This window comes from Hylobates moloch, unplaced genomic scaffold (assembly GCF_009828535.3).
Source record: "Hylobates moloch isolate HMO894 unplaced genomic scaffold, HMol_V3 SCAFFOLD_14, whole genome shotgun sequence".
In the NCBI taxonomy this organism is placed as follows: domain Eukaryota; kingdom Metazoa; phylum Chordata; class Mammalia; order Primates; family Hylobatidae; genus Hylobates; species Hylobates moloch.
In genome coordinates, this window is record NW_026652289.1 from 55710218 (window position 1) to 55729094 (window position 18877).

The window sequence follows — 18877 nt, forward strand, 5'->3', positions numbered from 1 at the left end:
CAAGAGGTGAGGAAGTGGGGTAGTTACACACTGACTCCTGACAGTCACTCATTGAGGCCTATCAGCGGGTAGGTGTTAACTCTCCAGCCCTTCTTGATTTTGTATGTAACCAATTTGTAATTTTCTGGTAATCACCTTTAAAAAAAGAAAAAGAAACAGACAAAATTATTTTTAATAATAACTTTTATTTGACCCATCACATCCAAAATATTCTCACTTCAACATGTAATCAATATAAAAATTATTAATGAGATATTTTACATTCTTTTTCCATACTAAATCCTCAAAATCAGTGTGTATTTCACACTTAAAGCACATCTCAGTTTGAACGCTAAATTTTCATCAGAAATACTTAACCTGTATTTAGATTTCATAAAATTTATGGTTGAAAAAGCAGATTCACATACCCAAGTTGTTTCAAACTTCAGTTTTCCAATAACTGGATCAAATATCACTTTTAAATTTAAATGTATATTAATTAAAATTAAATACAATTTAAAATGTAGTCCTTCAGTCACACTAGCCACTTTTCAAATGCTCACTAGTCAAATGTGGTTAGTGGCTATTGTATTGGATAGTGTGCCGTTACAGCATAAACTTGCTTTCTTCAATATATAATAAAATAGAGTGGATTCAAAGTTCTCCATAATAGCCTTCAGATCTGTTTTCTTGCGTAAAAAAGAAAGTGTCCCCAAGATGGTGCATGACGTACCCATGCCATGCATCTGAATGCCATCTGTTGCATTCGAGATCCCTGTTCTTTCCCCACTTAATATACTGTGAGTGTATTTTTATTTGTGTATGTAGAGATCTACCTCATAATTATAATGGCTATATACCCTTCCATTGTGTGGATGTGTCATAATTATTTTAACGACTCCACTATTGATTGCTATTTGGGTTGTTTCCAAACGTTCGTTAATATAAACAAGGGTTGTGATGAGCATTCTTCCTCATACATCTTTTCACATCATGTGGTTATTTCCTTAGGATTTGTTCCAAGAAGTGGAACTGCTGGGCAAAACAGTCATTAACAATTTTAAAAGCAGATCTTTGAAAAGATGAGGCCCACTGCACCAGAACTGGCCTACTGCCAGAGTTCTGTGGTTGTTCTAGGCCCCAGGAATTTGGTCCTGTGGCCACAGGGCGCTGAGCTCCCTCTCTCAGGACAGAGAATATCCTACTCTAGATTCTTACTCAGGAGGTCTGCAGTGGCGTCCAGGAACATGAATTTTTAAACAGAGGTCCAGCCGATGCTGATGCGGATGGTCCAGGATCACTTCAGTAAATGAACACTTGTCAACCCTGTTTTCTCATCAGTGTCTCCTGAGAAGCTCTGAAAAATACTCAGGCCTGGGTGTGACCCTGGGAAATTTATTTTTCAGTGGCTCTGAGGTAGGGCTGGTATACGAATATACTGACTATGTGAATGCAAACATGAGATCATATCATAATGCATGCTGCCTTCTCCTTAATACAGTCTTATTTTCCTCCCTTTTCTATTTTTGCTTGCCTCCTTTCTCTTCCTCTCCTCCCCATCTTCACCCCACCACCCTCCCAGGCAACCTGGGTTAACAACCTAGTTGTTAAACTGAATTGTGAATATGATATGATTTTCTCCATGCCAATGTATCATATGCAAAAATACTTTCCATTGATATACATATCAGCCAGCGTTCTTAGGAAGCAGCAGAAACCAACTCTGGCTGGTTTAAACAGAAAAGCAGTGCCTTAAAAAGATACTGAGTAATTCACAAATTCTCTGTGTGGGTTGGAGAAGCAGCCAAGAAGGCCACTGATGGCCTTTTCTGAACCTGCTCAGGAGTGTGGGTAGCAGGGCAGAGATGAGAAGGGATTGGGAGCTGGTGACAGGCAGACTTAATGAAGGAAATTTCAGGCAGTCACAATTGGAAGAGGAAAATCTTGGCAGGAGAAGACATTTCATTTTGTTTGTTAGACCACTTGGGGGTCATCTGGAATCATAATTCCTGGGGAGGGGTATTTCTATGGAAAGAATGTGTAACGAGTCAGTCCAAGCTTTTTACAGTATGTTCAGAAACACAGAGGAATCTTGTTAGGTCCTCCAGAAGGCAGACATCAAGATAGAGTTAGTAGTGCCATCCTGTGCTGCCACCTAACAAAAGAGATATGTTTTGAGAAATGCTTCTGTAGGCTCAATTTCTTCTCGGACCTGCCATAGAGTGCACTTACACGAATCTAGATGGTCTAACCTACTACATGCCTAGGCTGTATGTATAGCCAATTGCTCCTAGGTTACAAACCTGTACAGCATGTTACTGTACTGAATGTGATAGGCAACCATAACACAATGTTAAGCATTTGTGTGTCTAAACATAGAAAAGGTACAGTAAAAATATAGTATAAAATATAAAAATGAGGCTGGGTGCGGTGGCTCATGCCTGTAATCCCAGCACTTTGGGAGGCCGAGGGGGGTGGATCACTTGAGGTCAGGAGTTTCAGACCAGCCTAGCCAATATGGTGAAACCCGTCTCTACTAAAAATACAAAAATTAGCCAGGCATGGTGGCACATGCCTGTAGTCCAACCTATTCAGGAGACTGAGGCAGGAGAATCGCTTGAACCCAGGAGGCAGAGTTGCAGTGAGCTGAGATTGTGCCACTGCACTCCAGCCTGGGTGACAGAGCAAGGCTCTGCCTCAAAAAAAAAGAAAATATATATATATATATATTATATATACACACACACACACATATATACACACACACATATATATGTCTGTATATATATGTGTGTGTGTATATATATGGTACACCTGTCTAGGGTACTTACAATGAATGCAGCTCACGGGACTAGAAGTTGCTCTGGGTGAGTCAGTGAGTGAGTGATGAGTGAATGTTAAGACCTAGGGCATTACTGTACACTACTATAGACTCGCTAAAAACTGTACTCTTAGGCTACATTAGATTTATTTAAACATTAAGTAGTTGCATACAATGTTACCACGGCTATGTTGTCACTAGGTGATAGGAGTTTTTCAGCTTCATTGTAATCTTATGGGATCACATCGGAAATAGGGTCAATCATTGACTGAAACATCATTATGTGGCACATGGGAGTACAAAAGATTTAACGGAGTGTTACCTATAAAGAATAAAGGGTGAGAGGGAACAATAACAGGCAGGGAAGACCTCAGATTGCCATGCAGGTCTGACCTCTGTGGAAGGAGAAGGGAGAGGGAAGGGTTGGATGGGAAGAGCTTCAGACCACGGGGCAGCTTAGAAAGTCTCCGGCAGTCCAGTGGGGAGCTCCAGGACAAAGAGTGCCCAAGAAGACCTCCAAGTGGAGCAGAAGGTGGGAAGTAGTGCCTCTCCATGCTCAGCTATTGGCTGGGGGCTGCCCAGGAAGAGCCTGAGCTTACAGTGGGTCCCCAAGGCACTGCAGCTAGAGGCTGTCAGCTAACCCAACTCCTGCAGCTGATGTCAAGTTCCTTCTTGAAGGGGAGATCCAAGTGGCATGCCTCCATGACTGCCACAACAGGTTTTAGCCACATTTCCATTGACAAAGATTATAATTTTTTTTTTTTGAGACGGAGTCTTGCTCTGTTGCCCAAGCTGGAGTATAGTGGCCTGATCTCAGCTCACTGCAGCCTCTGCCTCCCGGGTTCAAGCGATTCTCCTACCTCAGCCTCCCTAGTAGCTGGGATTACAGGCACGCACCACCAGGCCTGGCTAATTTTTTGTATTTTTAGTAGAGACGGGGTTTCACCATGTTGGCCAGGCTGGTCTCGAACTCCTGACCTCGGGTGATCCACTTGCCTGGGCCTCCCAAAGTGCTAAAATTACAGGCTTGATCCACCACACCTGGCCGACAAAGATTATAATTTTAAAAAATCAAAGTGTGATGGTTAATACTGAATGTCAACTTGATTAGATTGACGGATAAAAAGTATTGATCCCGGGTGTGTCTGTGAGGGTGTTGCCAAAAGAGATTAACATTTGAGTCAGTGGGCTGGGGAAAGCAGATTCACCCTCAATCTGGTGAGCACCATCTAATCAGCTGCCAGTGAATATAAAGCAGGCAGAAAAATGTGAAAAAGAGAGACTGGCCCAGCCTCTCAGCCTACATCTTTCTCCTGTGCTGGATGCTTCCTGTCCTCAAACATCGGACTCTAAGTTCTTCAGTTTTGGGACTCAGACTGGCTCTCCTTGCTCCTCAGATTGCAGACAGCCTATTGTGGGACCTTGTAATTGTGTAAGTTAATACTTAATAAACTCCCCTTTACATATATATATTTATTTATATATACATTTATATATATATCTCCTGTTTCTGTCCCTCTAGAGAACCCTGACTAATACACAAAGCAACAAGTCATCGTGTCAAAGATCATTTGAAACATGATGTGGAGAAATATATGTAGAGAAACATGTCAAAATCATTTGAAACATGTAGAGAAATACAAAAAAATGAAGATTGTTGTTATCCCACTAGCAATTTCCTATACATAATATATACAAATAAATATATATTTATTTAAAATAAGATCATGAGCTACATGCTGTTTTAAGCCTTTTTTACTTAAAATATGAACATATTTATATTCCCTTTTAATTTACAGAAATCTATTTTTTTCTAATGAGTGCATAGTGTTCCTTGGTATGAATATACCAGCATCTGTTTAAGTGGTCCCCTATGGCTCAACAGTTTGGATGTTTCAAATTGTTTGTGACTCTAGCCATCACTGCAATGCCAATCCTGGTACATGTGTCCTGTTCTTGATCTTGGCCTTGGTCTCTAGGGATTCCAGAGCCTGCCTCTGTGATTCTCTGATGCTGCACTGTCTTGACAGTTAAGATGTTGCCCTACCCGGGAGCTCCCCTGAAATGTTGCCAAAGATGCAGAGGTGCAAAAGGAATGACCCCAAGAGAAAGCCATCTGCGCCAGGTGGCTCTGAAGATCCTTCTGAAACAAAGAGCCAGGACTGGCATCATGGCTTGGGAAACCAGAAGCCTTTCTTACTGGTACATCCCTACCAAGACTCATGGCCCTATTGGGCTATTCGTTTGTTTGTTTGTTTTTATAGCATCTGCTGCTTTCAGAGATTTAATCCCCCAATTCCAGTGAGGAGAATTAAGGGAAGCAAATCTTCAGAAACTGAGGGCCATTGGTAGAGTTATTACATCATTGTAGGAGTGACTTTTCCCAGCCTTCACCTGGGAACCACCTGCCTCTAAGACCAGCATGGACAATCACCGTATCTTCATTTTCCATGGTGATTTGTAGGGCTAGCTCCCACGGGGTGCCCAAAGAATGTAGTCCATCCCTCAAACCCTCTCAGGTACCAGGACTGAACCTAACTGAGCCACTGGAAAAGGCTGGTGGTGGGGTGCACCCAAAGTTGGGAATCAGAGGCCAAAGGAGCTGGAAAGAGAATACAAACTAGACTCCAGTGTTATTTGTCTTCCTACCAATGAAATTGATTTCATATCAAGTGCCATTCTACTGTGTTATAATTTTTGTTTCAGTTTTATGGGTTCCCCCCACCCTTTTCCCTGGAGTTGGAACCAAGTTCTCAGGGCTTATGTAGTGTCAAGCGGGAGAGTTCTTACCAGCCCTCAGACTTTGCTGTATGTTTCCTGACATCTGCTGAGCTGAACATGATCCCTGCTGACCCCATACAGATGTCCAAAGAGACGTGCACTCCCCATCTGCCAGGCAGGCTGCCATACGTGCCGGTCACTCTGCAGCCTTCCTTTCCTGGTTTCCTAAGTTGTCTATGTTTTCCGCTTTAAACATGTGCCACTTTTGAAATCAGAAAAAAAGTTATTTAACTATTGTCATTACAATATGGCTTTAGTATTGCTGTACGTTGTGTTTCTGTCTTAAAAATATGGTAAGGCAGAACCCAGATGGGATGGGAAATGGGCAGATTTGGAACATGCTCTAGATGAATGTCATCACTTGAGAGCAAAACCAGGACACTTCAACCCGTAATAGATGCAGAACAAACCCATCTGAAAATGTGTTTAACAACTTGTGTCTACAGAGTCTTGGAGGAGCCCCCTAGATTTAAGTGCAGGAAGGTGACTGGGGTGTGGCTGAGAGACAACAAAGCTGCCCTGCCCTTTGGATTTATGATTAAGGTAGGGCTGTGTTATAGAGCAATGAACCAGATACAGGCTGGATCGGAGGAGGCTACCACCTTCCAGGAGAACCCTGACTACACATGTGCAAATAGGCAAATGGACTTTCTCTTTTCACTCCCTTGAAACAGATACCCAGATTGGAGAATATGGTTACTATAGCCAAAAACCACTTTTGTCCTGTGTCTCTGACATTGTTCTGGTTCTCTTGGCTGGCTCTGGTGTGGAGATGGAGCCTTGGACTGATTGAGTTTGACTACAATGTCCATTAAGATAAGCCAATCTGTTACAATTCTTTCTAGAAAGCAAAGTGGCAGCTTGTATTAAGAGCTTTAAAAAGTCCATACCTTTGATCCAGTTACTCCCCTTCTAATAATTGTCAGAAATTCAAGCACACATGTATGCACAATAGTTTATGTTGTGGTGTTATTCAAAATAGTAAAAAAAAAAAATGGAAACAACTTTAATGCTCAGTAACAAGGGAAAGAGGTTAATAAATCATGGTGTCCCCATACATTGGCCTAGTATGGAGCCATTAAAAATGGTTTTCCAAGAATTTTACTGGTAATAGGAAATATTCACAGTATAGCAAGTTTAAGAATTAGGATTCAGAATTGGGTAAATAGTATTTCAATTTAGTAAAATTATTACATGGAGAATCCTAAGTAAAATATTAAAAATAAATTTATTAATAATTTAGGTGTTTATGGCTGATAATTTTTATTTTCTTCTTTGTATTTCCCATCAGAGAGGAGACTTACTTGTTTGTTTGGTGTAAAGTTGTCCATTCTGGTTTTTATAAAGGTAATTGAATATATGTGCCATTTTACCACATTGTCGCATATTATAGAATTTTCTTTTTCTAAAGGCTGAGTAATAGTCCCTGTATCAGGTACTGCACTTCCTTTGCCCACTCCTATTTTAAGTTTACCATTGGGAGATAATACATGAATATATGTTTATGACCTTCATATTATTCATTATAAATTAATAAAATGGCCTGACAGTTGTGGTTTTTAAAAGCATGTTTCAAAAATGAGGAAAACCCCTGCACTTGAGGAAGATGGTATGTAATGAAAGGAGGTTTTAGAGAGAATACATTCTGAACTATTTTCAACTGTCTCCCTATCAAGAAAAAATGCCATCAAATAAGAATGAAGGAAATGGAAGGCCAAGATAAGAGAGCAGATAGTGGAAAAATACTTTAACCAAATATACAAATCGGACTGTCTCCCTTTTGGCTGTAATATGACGAGAAAATATGAAGAGGCCACTCTTCAAATATTTCACAAGTGTCTTTGAATGGGTTGAATTTCTCTTGAACCCCTTAAAACCACAAAGGGTTTAAGGGTCGGGGGTGGAGAAGGGATAGGATTTGAGAGGAAGGGTTATTTGGAGAGAATAGTTTGCGTCAAGTTAAGAGGGAGAGAGCTTTCAAAGGAGAGCAGGTATGGGGAATGGGGAGAGGGCGGGTTGCAGTAAATTGGTGTCTGATTCTTGCCTGAAAAAATCGAAAGATTAAGAATGCTTGAAACACTTACTAGGCTCAGAGAGTGAAGAGCCATTTTACAAAAGTACCAAAGAAGAGCTTTCCTACTCCTCAGCCTCTCAGCACCGCCCCACCCTAGAGGAGTCAGAATTCCGGGTTTATAAGCTGATGTAGAAGAGGTTAAAAGAAAAAGAAGAAACCAAATGCACACCGTTACCAGCTGTAAGCTTCCTGCCTGCAGCAGACTCAAACTGAAGAGGAAGATTGCACTTTAAACAAAGTGTATAGTTTTGCTTGTTGAATAAAAGTAGATTTCTAATATCTAAATTAAGACTATATTTAGTGACTTAAGGTGGTCATAGTACTTTTATTTATCATGAGTGATATGATCAGATAAGTCACAGGACTGATAAATTTTCATCCACAGACAGGGAAAGGATATGCCTTACTGAATAAATTTTAAGGGACAATGGGAGACAAAATAAAGTTGCTTTCTGCCTATATCCCAGGATCACATTTATCCCATGCCCCTAGCTAGCTTGCTTCAGTGAGTTTAAGCCAGCTGGTGCAGACAGATGACCTCCCAGATGATGGCAAGGGTTACCTGTAACATCTTTGATAGAACCTGGAAAATCAGAGAGTAGCCGAAACAGTGAAAATGGAAAATGGTGTCCTGATTTTTAAATGGGGTGATAAATGAAATTTACAGTTTGATTGACGAGCACCCCCAGTGCCAACAAAAATCTAGAGGGGATTATTAAACAGATGGTTTTCTGAGTACTTGAAAAAGAAAGCAATGTTTGCCAGGAACTAGCGTGGACTCACTAAGAACGAGTCTAACCTCCTTTCTTTTTCTTTCTTTCTTTGTAAGTGATTCAATTAGTGGATTGGGGTATTTCATAGACTCTGTGCCTTGATTTCTGTGATGGCTTCTCCTAAACCTCTCATGATTCTCTTGTGCAAAGGTGGAAACACGTCAATGGGGACTACGAGGTGAATTTATAGTTGGCTGAATAGTCATACTTAGAGAGTGTTGATTAATGAATTGCCGGCACCCTGGAGGGGAGTCTCTGGTGGCATTCCAGCGGGCTTTATTCTGGCTTTGTCCAGTTTAATATTTTTTATTAATAACTCAGGAGATGACATAGAAGCCAATTTTATCAGAAGTGTGGAAGACATGAAGAAAAGATAGTGAACACATTTGGATGACTATAAATTTTTTAAAATTTGCAATCCCAGTTGGGTGCAGCGGCTCGTGCCTGTAATCCCAGCACTTTGGGAGGCCAAGGTGGGTGGATCACCTGAGGTCAGGAGTTCGAGACCAGCCTGGCCAATATGGTGAAATCTCGTCTCTACTAAAAATATAAAAATTGGTCGAGCATGGTGGTGCATGCCTGTAGTCCCAGCTACTCGGGAGGCTGAGACAGGAGAATTCGCTTGAACCCAGGAGGCAGAGGTTGTAGTGAGCCGAGATTGCACCACTACACTCCAGCCTGGGCAACAGAGCAAGACTCCGTCTTAATAATAATAATAATAAAATTCGCAATCACATGTGCTGACCTATTTTTAAAATGAAAGTTTGAAATATCTGCAACCAGGACAAAAACTGTTTAGGGTTGATTCCAGAACAGTTTTCTTTCCTCTCAGACAAATGCTAACTTGCACAGCCCGCTGACACTGTGGGACCTCTCAGTTACGTAGTTCTCTATGCCACTATCCCCAGAGGCAATCTCTGCCTTATTCTCCTCGTTAATTGTAATGACACCCCCAGCTCCTCCCCACAAACTGGTCCCAACATTGCCAGGCAGGCCCCACTGAGCCAAATGAGCCCCTTCAGGACCTTCCCCTGCTTAGGCCCCTGCCCTGGCTCAGCAAGGCTTTAACTCCCTGGGCATCCTGCCAGCTCATGGCCCATTATCAGTCTCCCCAGAGCTCTGTGAGCAGGGCTGGGAATACCTTTCCCTCCTTCCACCAAGTGTCTACTTGTTCCAACATCCTAATCCCATATATCCCTGTGCATAAATACACATGTACTTCCTACTGGTATGAAATCTACAGGGATGAATGTCAAGTCTGCATTGTTTAAAAATTCAATTACACCAGTACAGAATGGGGGAGACCTGTCTTGACAAGAATCTATATTGAGCTTTTGGGCCAATTTGCCTAAGACCCATTTGCCTAAAGTCAACTTGCTTAAAGTCCCAACCATTGAAAATGTATATCCTCAGAGAACATTTGTAGCATTTTATATAAGATAAAATTACTTTATAAAGCATTTTGAATGTTAGATGATTCTTCCTATTTTACCAATTTTTAAAAAATATTTTATCAATAATTAAGCAAAATTTTTTAAAGTTCTTTTATTTCACGTGTCTATAGTTATTTCTAAACTTACTGTAGGCCACTTGGCAGTTTCTAATAAAGTTCTACTCCTAGGTATATACCAGTGTATTTTAAAACAAAAAGACTTCTGTAACAAGTATGAACAAAAAAACTCATAGCTGGTTTTGTTTTTTTTTTTTTTTTTTTTTTTTTTAATTTTTTTTTCAGACAAAGTCTGGCTCTATCATGCAGGCTGGAGTGCAATGGCATGATATTGGCTCACTGCAACCTCCACCTCCCAGGTTCAGGCCATCCTCCCACCTCAGCCTCCTGAGTAGCTGAGAGTACAGGCACACACCACCACGCCCAGCTAATTTTTTTTTATTTTTGGTAGATGCAGGGTTTTACCATATTGGTCAAGCTGGTTTTGTTTTGTTTTGTTTTTGAAATGGAGTCTTGCTCTGTCGCACAGGCTGGAATGCAGTGGCACGATCTCGGCTCACAGCAACCTCGGCCTTCCAGGTTCAAGTGATTCTTCTGCCTCAGCCTCCTGAGTAGCTGGGATTACAGGTGCCCACCACCATGCCCAGCTAATTTTTTGTATTTTTAGTAGAGATGGGGTTTCACTGTGGCAGCCAACCTGGTCTCAAACTCCCGACCTCGTGATCCACCTGTCTCGGCCTCCCAAAGTTCTGGGATTACAGGTGTGAGCCACTGCACCTGGCCTAAAAAAATTTTTTTTAGAGACAGGGCCTTGCTCTGTCAGCCAGGCTGGAGTGCAGTGATATGATCATGGTTTACTGTAACCTTGAACTCCTGGGCTCATGTGATCCTCCTGCCTCAGCCTCCCAAGTAGGCATGACTATAGGTGCACATCACTGCACCTGGCTAATTTTTAAAATATTTTGTAGAGATGAAGTCTTGCTATGTTGCCCAGGCTGGTGTCAAACTCCTGGCCTCAAGTGATCCTCTTGCCTCTGCCTTCCAAAGTGTTGGGATTACAGGCATGAGTCACTGTGCCCAGCCTCAGTTTTATTCTTAATAATCAAACACTGGAAAGAAAACAAATGTCCATCAACAGGTAAATGGATAAACAAATTCAGCTATATTCATACAATGGATTACTACTCAGCAATAGAAAGAAATTAACTACTGATATCTTCAGCAACATGGATTAATCTCCAAAACATTACATTGAGCAAAAGCTGCCAGGAAATTGATAAGTGCAATTCCATTTATGTGAAGTTCAAGGACAGGCACAAATTAAAGTGTGGTGAAAGAACTGGTACAGTTCTTATCTGGTGGTGGAGAGGCACTGGGAAAGAGTATGAAGGAGTTTTCTGGAATATGGAAATGTTCTATCTATTCATCTGGGAAGTGGCCACATATGCAAAAAGTCATATATAACACAAAAAGTCACGGAGCTCTACTCTTAAGGTTTGTGCATTTTACTATATGTAAATTAATACTAAATTACTGTTTTTAAATTTTTATATTTCATATGTTTTCATTAAAAAACACATGAAGCTTTAGTATTTTTACCTCTAGTTTGCTGTTTAATTCAGTTTTTAAAAACTTTTTTGGAAAATGCAGATTTTTAGAGAAAATTAGCCACATGTTCAGGTTGAGGCTTATTTAGTGAGCAGATGTCATTTGAACAGCAGAAGTGAGACAAATCTCTCAGAGCACATGCAGCTCCATTACAATTTAAGTTTCAGAACATCTAATTGGTAAATTTATGCTGGGCAAAGAAACTAAAACACACACAACTTCAGAACACAGCGTCCTGAGTTCAGGTAATTGCGGATATTTGCAGCTGGGCTTCAGCCACATGCAACTTTTTCTAGACTTTCCTCAGTCTCCATGGCCTCCATGGAGACTCTCACCCCCCACCACAGCCAGTGTTGATCCTGATGGATGGTTGGCAGGCACCAGCTAGCATCCTGCTTCCATAGTCTCATTCATTTGGATCAATCCCAACCTACTGGGCATGTTTTGAGTAGCCGTAAATTTCCTGAGGTTGCCAGAGTATTGTAGAGGTTGAAACTTTTGCATCTTCTCTCAGGTTGGCTTGGTGTGGCCAGGAAGCAGGCTCTACAGGACCCACCTGGCTGTCCATTCAGATTACCCACCTTCTCCCAGGATGATGGAAACTTGTATAAGGAATAGCCCATTCCCCTAAGCCCTCCTGCCTTAATCAGCATGCCAGATGCAACGCACATGTAAGTAAAATCCGAGTATTTCTCTGTGAATATTCACCTGAGGTTTTATTAATACACGCATACTGTTGTTGTGGGCCTGGTAAAATCCCCAACAGGAACCCGGTCCCACAGTTCTAGCCATGTAATATTTTCTTCCTTCTTGGAAGATGGGAAGGTGTTAATAGATACGATTATTGTTCTCGAGCAAGGTAGGCTGAGTTGTAGTGCTCTTTTTTGTAAGGAATCTGTCTGGTGACACTGAGCAGAATGAGCATAATTCAGTATTCCCTTGGTTAGAGACCCTCTTGTTAAGGAATCCTCTTTTCTTTTCTTTCTTTCTTTCTTTTTTTTTTTTTTTTTTCTGAGAGAGTTTCACTCTTTTTGCCCAGGCTGGAGCGCAATGGCATGATCTCAGCTCATTGCAACCTCTGCCTCCCAGTTCAAGTGATTCTCCTGCCTCAGCCTCCCAAGTAGCTGGGATTACAGGTGCACGCCACCACGCCCAGCTAATTTTGTATATTTAGTAGAGACGGGGTTTCACCATTTTGGCCAGGCTAGTCTCGAACTCCTGACCTCAAGTGATCTGCCTGCCTCAGCCTCCCAAAGTGCTGGGATTACAGGTGTGAGCCACCATGCCCGGCCAGAATCCTCTTTTCTTGTTCTTTTGCTCCTTAAATAGATTAGGGAGAACACTGCTCCTCTGTGTACCAAATAAGGCAAAAAGAAGTTGTAAAGAGACTGCGTCATGGGCCATATGACGGTTCTGGCAAGAAGAATGAGAGAAATCAGGACTTCTCTCTTTATCTGAAGGGTTGCTCAGATCAGGCAGTGGGTGGAAAACAGTATGAACAATGCCGTTATTGATTTTTTTTACCTTAGTTTATTATTTTTTTGATGCTGAATTGGATAGCAATTAAATGGCTTAGCCTAGACAACAGAGGGAGACCCCCTCTCTACAAAATATAACAACAAATTAGCCAGACATAGTGGCATGTGCCTGTGGTCCCAGCTTCTTGGGAGACTGAGATGGGAGGATTACTTGAGCTCAGCAGGTTGAGGCTGCAGTGAGCAGTGAGCTGAGATCACGCCACTGTACTCCAGCCTGGGTGACACAGCGAGTCCCTATCTCAAAATAATTTTTTTTTTGGTGGGGAGAGACAGAGATTTGCTCTGTCACCCAGGCTGGAGTGCAGTGATACAATCTCAGCTCACTGCAACCTCCACCTCCCGGGCTCAAGCAATTCTCCTGCCTCTGCCTCCCAAGTAGCTGGGACTACAGGCACACGCTACCACACCTGGCTAATTTTTGTATTTTAGTAGAGATGGGGTTTCACTGTGTTGGCCAGGCTGGTCTCGAACTTCTTACCTCAGGTGATCCTCCTGCCTTGGCCTCCCAAAGTGCTGGGATTACAGTCGTGAGCCACTGCACTCGGCCAAATAAAAATTTTTTTTGAAAGAAAGAAAAGAGCTTTGGCCAGTCTCTCAAAGCTCAGCCTGGCTCCAGGGAAAGTGGTTACCAGCTGTGGCAGGCCCTGAATCAGATGTCAGGGTGTCAGGCTCTGGGTAAAGGAGACAGCATATCATAAGGTTCTTTAGAAGCACAATCTCTGGAGTCAGGCTGACCAAAGGTTCAATCCTGGCAAGCTGTTTTACCTCTTTAAGCATTACTCAGTTTCCTCCTCTGTAAACTGGAGTTAAAAACGACTTCACCAGCTCATCATGAAAGTTTAAATGAGATAATAAGTGTAAAGTGCCTGGCATATCATAAGTCTTAATGTTATTGTTCTCTCATGATAATAAGTCTTAATGTTATTGTTCTGTCATGACAAGAACAAGAACACACAGGAAGTGTTGGGTCCCTTTCTGAGATTTTGGAGAATTAAGAGGAAATATAAAGTGGGAAATAGTCAATATCAAAATGGAAGGACTTCCTGGCCATTGAAGGGGCTTTAGAAATCTTGAAATATGAGGAATAATTGAGGAAACCTAGGGTGTTTTACTTGGAAGAGAAAGAATTATCAAATATTTGAAGAGCTACCTTGTATTCAAATAGGGGCTAAAAAGCCCTTTGCTGGCTGTTACCTTTCAACTCTCAATGAAATTCAGATCCCCAAAGCGTCCTGTCCTGAAGCTAGCAGAGATTGGAGGGCAAAGGCCCTGGCTCAGGGTTGGCAGCCAATGATATCCAGGGACCTGGATTGGAGAATGCTGAGCAGATACCAGGCTGGCCCTCTGGCTGGGGCAGAAGGACCTGGAACCCAGAACAGCCCAAGGAGGGGGGCGGATAGTGGTTTATCCCAATTGGACAATAGCAGCCTTTTGGAGAGATACTAATGCTATTCCTAGTACTTTGTCTACATTTTAGAGAGGCCATTTCAGGTCACAGGAGCATTCCTCCTGGGTGGAGTGGAGTTTGTTTCCTTGTGGTCTGGCCAGGAAACGCCAAGCCGGGTGGCCGAGAGGCTGGCCGTCTTGGCTGGAAGGCGAAATGCCTGGCCAACTGGTCTGTCTCCAGAGAGCAGACTGGCCCGCCTTCACTGGCCGGTCCTCAGGCCGCTGTTGCTGCCTGCAGAGCATCTCCCCTCCAGCCAGTGGATTTTCTCATTGCTAGACTTGTAAGTGGTGTGATTTATGACTCTGCTCATCCATGCTGGCCCCTGGGTATACAAACTTCTGCTTCCAGGCTGGGAAGTGAATAATGAATTAATCACCCTGCCTCAGGTTCAATATGGAGCTGAGTGTTTGCAGATCTTTATTGTACTGTGCAAGCCAAGTCGAACTGCTTAATTTACACTTCTAATTCATTGGAGTTTGTGCAAGTCTGCCTGTTCCAGGGGAGCTGCAGCCTCGTGGCTGCTTAGTCTCTGAGGAAGCCTCACTTCCCCAATTCCCGGCCATTCCCTCCCTTTAAGAGTGAATGAATGCCCGAGACTTCAGGGTGCTCAGAGAAGCCAAGCCACTTCCTCAGAGACTCCTCTCTTGGATGCCTCTTGTCCTAAATGGTGTTTTTATGACAGTTCTCAGTGCAAAAGAGATAGCTGCACCGCCTGATGCCAGCCTGTGTGCATGGCATGGAGAAGGCACACGGGAAATGTTGGTTGAATAGCCCTGGCGCCACCAACACAGATGTTTATCAAAACTAATGGTTTGCAGTCAGGGCTGGAGTCGGTCCTCTTTTCCTTTGCTCTGGTTCTCTAGGACTTGGGGAGAAGAGTTTTTACTAGGTCTCAGAGCTGATGAGATCTGAGTGATGAGATGGGGCAAATTCTCAAGTTCACTCAGAAGCAGTGGGAGGCAAAGTCTGCATTTGAAGATTTGGGGCTTCCCAGCTTTGGCCATTTTTATTCACCTCCCAAAGACATATGCAGGTACTTTTCACTCAAAGCTTGAATGTGAAAAGCAAGTGCACAGAGTAAGGCTGACCCAGGCTTTATCCTGATGGGCTCTAAGAAGGGGGCACATCTATTCTGGAGACACATTCTCCCTGACCGAGTGCAGCTGAGATGCTGCCTCATCCATCTCAGCATCCAACCTCACCACAATGCACACATCTGGTCCTGCAGCCCAGAGGGACCACCACACCCCCAGTGTCTCTTCTTGGGGCTTTTGTTCACCTTGTTCTATTCTCCTACTCCTTCCTCTTTCCTTGCTACTTGCTAAGATTCCTCCTCCTCCACTCCTCAAGACCTGCCTTTAAAGCTATCCCATCTCAAACCTTTCCAAGCTGCTTCAAATCCATGTGGTTTCCTTTCCCTTTTGGCCTCAGCCACATGCTGCTTGTCCTTCTTTTAGCCCTTCTCTGACTCTGACCCATGTCCTCATCTCCTGGCCGACTGGGCATGGCTTCTGCATTGTCACTCTAATTACTGGTAGAAATGTGAGGACAAGAAAGAGCTGAGGGCAGCCCAACACCCACCATCAGGAACTTCCTTACAGATTAGCTACAACTACCATCTTCCATTCATCAGACACAAACATTTATAGAGCCCCCTACTCCACCCAAGCACTGGGGTTCCAACAATGAACATGACTTTACCTCTTCTTGTTTCTCCCCTCCAAGCTCCAGACACATTGACTTTCTACAATGCCCTCAAACCCACCATGTCCTCCTGCCTCAGGCCCTTGGTATATGATCTATGCCTGAAACATCCTAACTCTCCTTCTGTTCTTGTTTATTCATTCTGATCTTTTAGAGCTCAACTCAAACACCAATTATTCAGGGAAAGCTATACAGGAACCCCCACCAACACCACTGCTCCTTGGTCTGGATGTTTTCTCTGAACCCCTAATCACAACTGTAACTACAGTCATTAATTATGTTGTCAGCTGTTTCCTATTCATCCCCACCCAAACCCAGGGTGGAAGCTCCCTGAGGGCAGGGCCATGCCTTTCTTGCTCACTGCTCTATTTTTATTGCCTATAACAGGTCCCTACATAAAGGAAGTGCTCAACAAATATATTTTAAAGAAATAAAAGGTATCATTAAAGACAATTTTAAAATATCATCTTGTATTCTAGTCTAGGAGACTTATCAATGGGAGAAATGTGGTCAGTGGGCATGAGAGCCAGGCACTGGTGATTACCATTTCACATGCCATTCCAATTTCTAGAAAACACCAGAACAGTACGGAGGGGAAGAAAGATGCTGGTGAAGGTGCTTTCCTCTTGCAACACACTGTTCCCACAGAACACTATAGGCAGAGTCTGAGATAGGAGGAGTCCTGGTAACGATGCATGTTGGGGATTGAAATTTTTGGTGTGCTCCATCATAGAAGACACAGGGACTGTACCTTATGAGATTCAGCTAGCCATGGGCTGAGCTGTGCAAGTTCACCTGCTGTCAACTGAAGCCAAATGGGTTGTAGAGTAGGGCCTTTGTAGAACTTACAAAAACGTAAGATTAGCAGAATATTATTCACCATAGAAATCAGAAAAGAATCCCTAACGTGATTCCATCCTGCATGGCTATTCTCTGGAGCAGTAGTCATTTATCTCTATCCACCTTCTCTCCCACCTAAGGGTGTCCCACCATCCCAAGGAAGATTTGATGGACATGGACATGGACATGGACATGAGCCCCCTGAGGCCCTAGAGCTATCTTTTTTGTTGCAAACTAAAGGCCAACAAAGATGATCACTTTAAGGTGGATAATAATGAAAATGAGCACCAGTTATCTTTAGGAATAGTCAGTTTAGGGGCTGGTGCAAAGGATGAATTGCACACTGTTGAAGCAGAAACAGTGAATTATGAAGACAGTCCAATTAAAGTAAGACTGGCAACTTTGAAAATGTCTGTACAGCCAACGGTTTCCCCTGGGGACTTTGAAATAACACCACCAGTGGTCTTATGGTTGAAGCTTGGTTCAGGGCCAGTGCATATTAGTGGACAGCACTTAGTAGCTGTGGAGGAAGATGCAGAGTCAGAAGATGAAGAGGAGGAGGATGTGAAACTCTTAAGTATATCTGGAAAGTGATCTGCCCCTGGAGGTGGTAGCAAGGTTCCACAGAAACAAGTAAAACTTGCTGCTGATGAAGAAGAATAAGAAGGAGAAGGAGAAGAAGGAAGAAGAAGAAGATTTTGATGATGAGGCAATTGAAGAAAAAGCACCGGTGACGAAATCTGTAAAGATATTCCAGCCGAAAATGCACACAAGTCAAATCAGAATGGAAAAGACTCAAAACCATCAACACCAAGATCAAAAGGACAAGAACCCTTCAAAAAAACAGGAAAAAAAACCTCCTAAAATACCAAAATGACCTAGTTCTGGAGAAGACATTAAAGCAAAAACGCAAGCAAGTATAGAAAAAGCTGGTTTTCTTCCCAAAGTGGAAGCTAAGTTCGTCAATTATGTAAAGAATTGTTTCTGGATGAATGACCAGGAGGCTATTCAAGATCTCTGGCAGTGGAGGAAGTCTCCTTAAGAAAATAGTTTAAACAATTTGTTAAAAATTTTCCATCTTACTTCATTTCTCTGACAGTTGCTATCTGGCTGTACTTTTTATAATGCAGAGTGAGAACTTTCCCTACCATGTTTGATAAATGTTGTCCAGGTTCCACTGCCAAGAATGTGTTGTCCAAAATGCCTGTTTAGTTTTTAAAGATGAAAATCCACCCTTTGCATGGTTTTAAGTATGTATGGAATGTTATGACAGGACATAGTAGTAGCAGTGGTCAGACATGGAAATGGTGGGGAGACAAAAATATACATGTGAAATAAAAGTCAGTATTTTAATAAAAAAAAGAAATCAGAAAAAAATAGAAAATCACTTGGCATCCTTAATTAAGGGATGCAAGAAGACATCCCATTTCTGCTCTCTAAAGCTAGAGCAGAAAGTCATATGCAAAGGAAGCACTAAAATTTTTAAGAAATGCAATGACCTGTGTGCAAATTCAAATTAGAGATAGTGAAAAACAGAATTGACCCTGAGAAACCCAAATAGTGATGTCAAGGACAATAAAATCTGAGAAACTTTTTAAAAGAGAAAAAGAAAGTCATGCAAATGATAAAGATACACAGGGAGGATTTTAAAAATTAGGAATCTGGCTGAGTGCACTGGCTCACACCTGTAATCCCAGCACTTTGGGATGCTAAGGCAGGTGGGTCATTTGAGGTCAGGAGTTTGAGACCAGCCTGGCCAACATGGTGAAAACCCATCTCTGCTAAAAATACAAAAAAAAAAAATTAACCGGGTGTGGTGGTGGGTGCCTGTAGTCCACTATACACACACACACACACACACA

The 18877-nt window shown here is 42.4% G+C and overlaps 1 pseudogene; it reads left to right on the forward strand.

Annotated features, from left to right (window-relative positions):
- Positions 1 to 17183: 17183 nt before the first annotated feature.
- LOC116482105 (nucleophosmin-like) lies at positions 17184 to 18065 on the forward strand (annotated as a pseudogene).
- Positions 18066 to 18877: the final 812 nt, after the last annotated feature.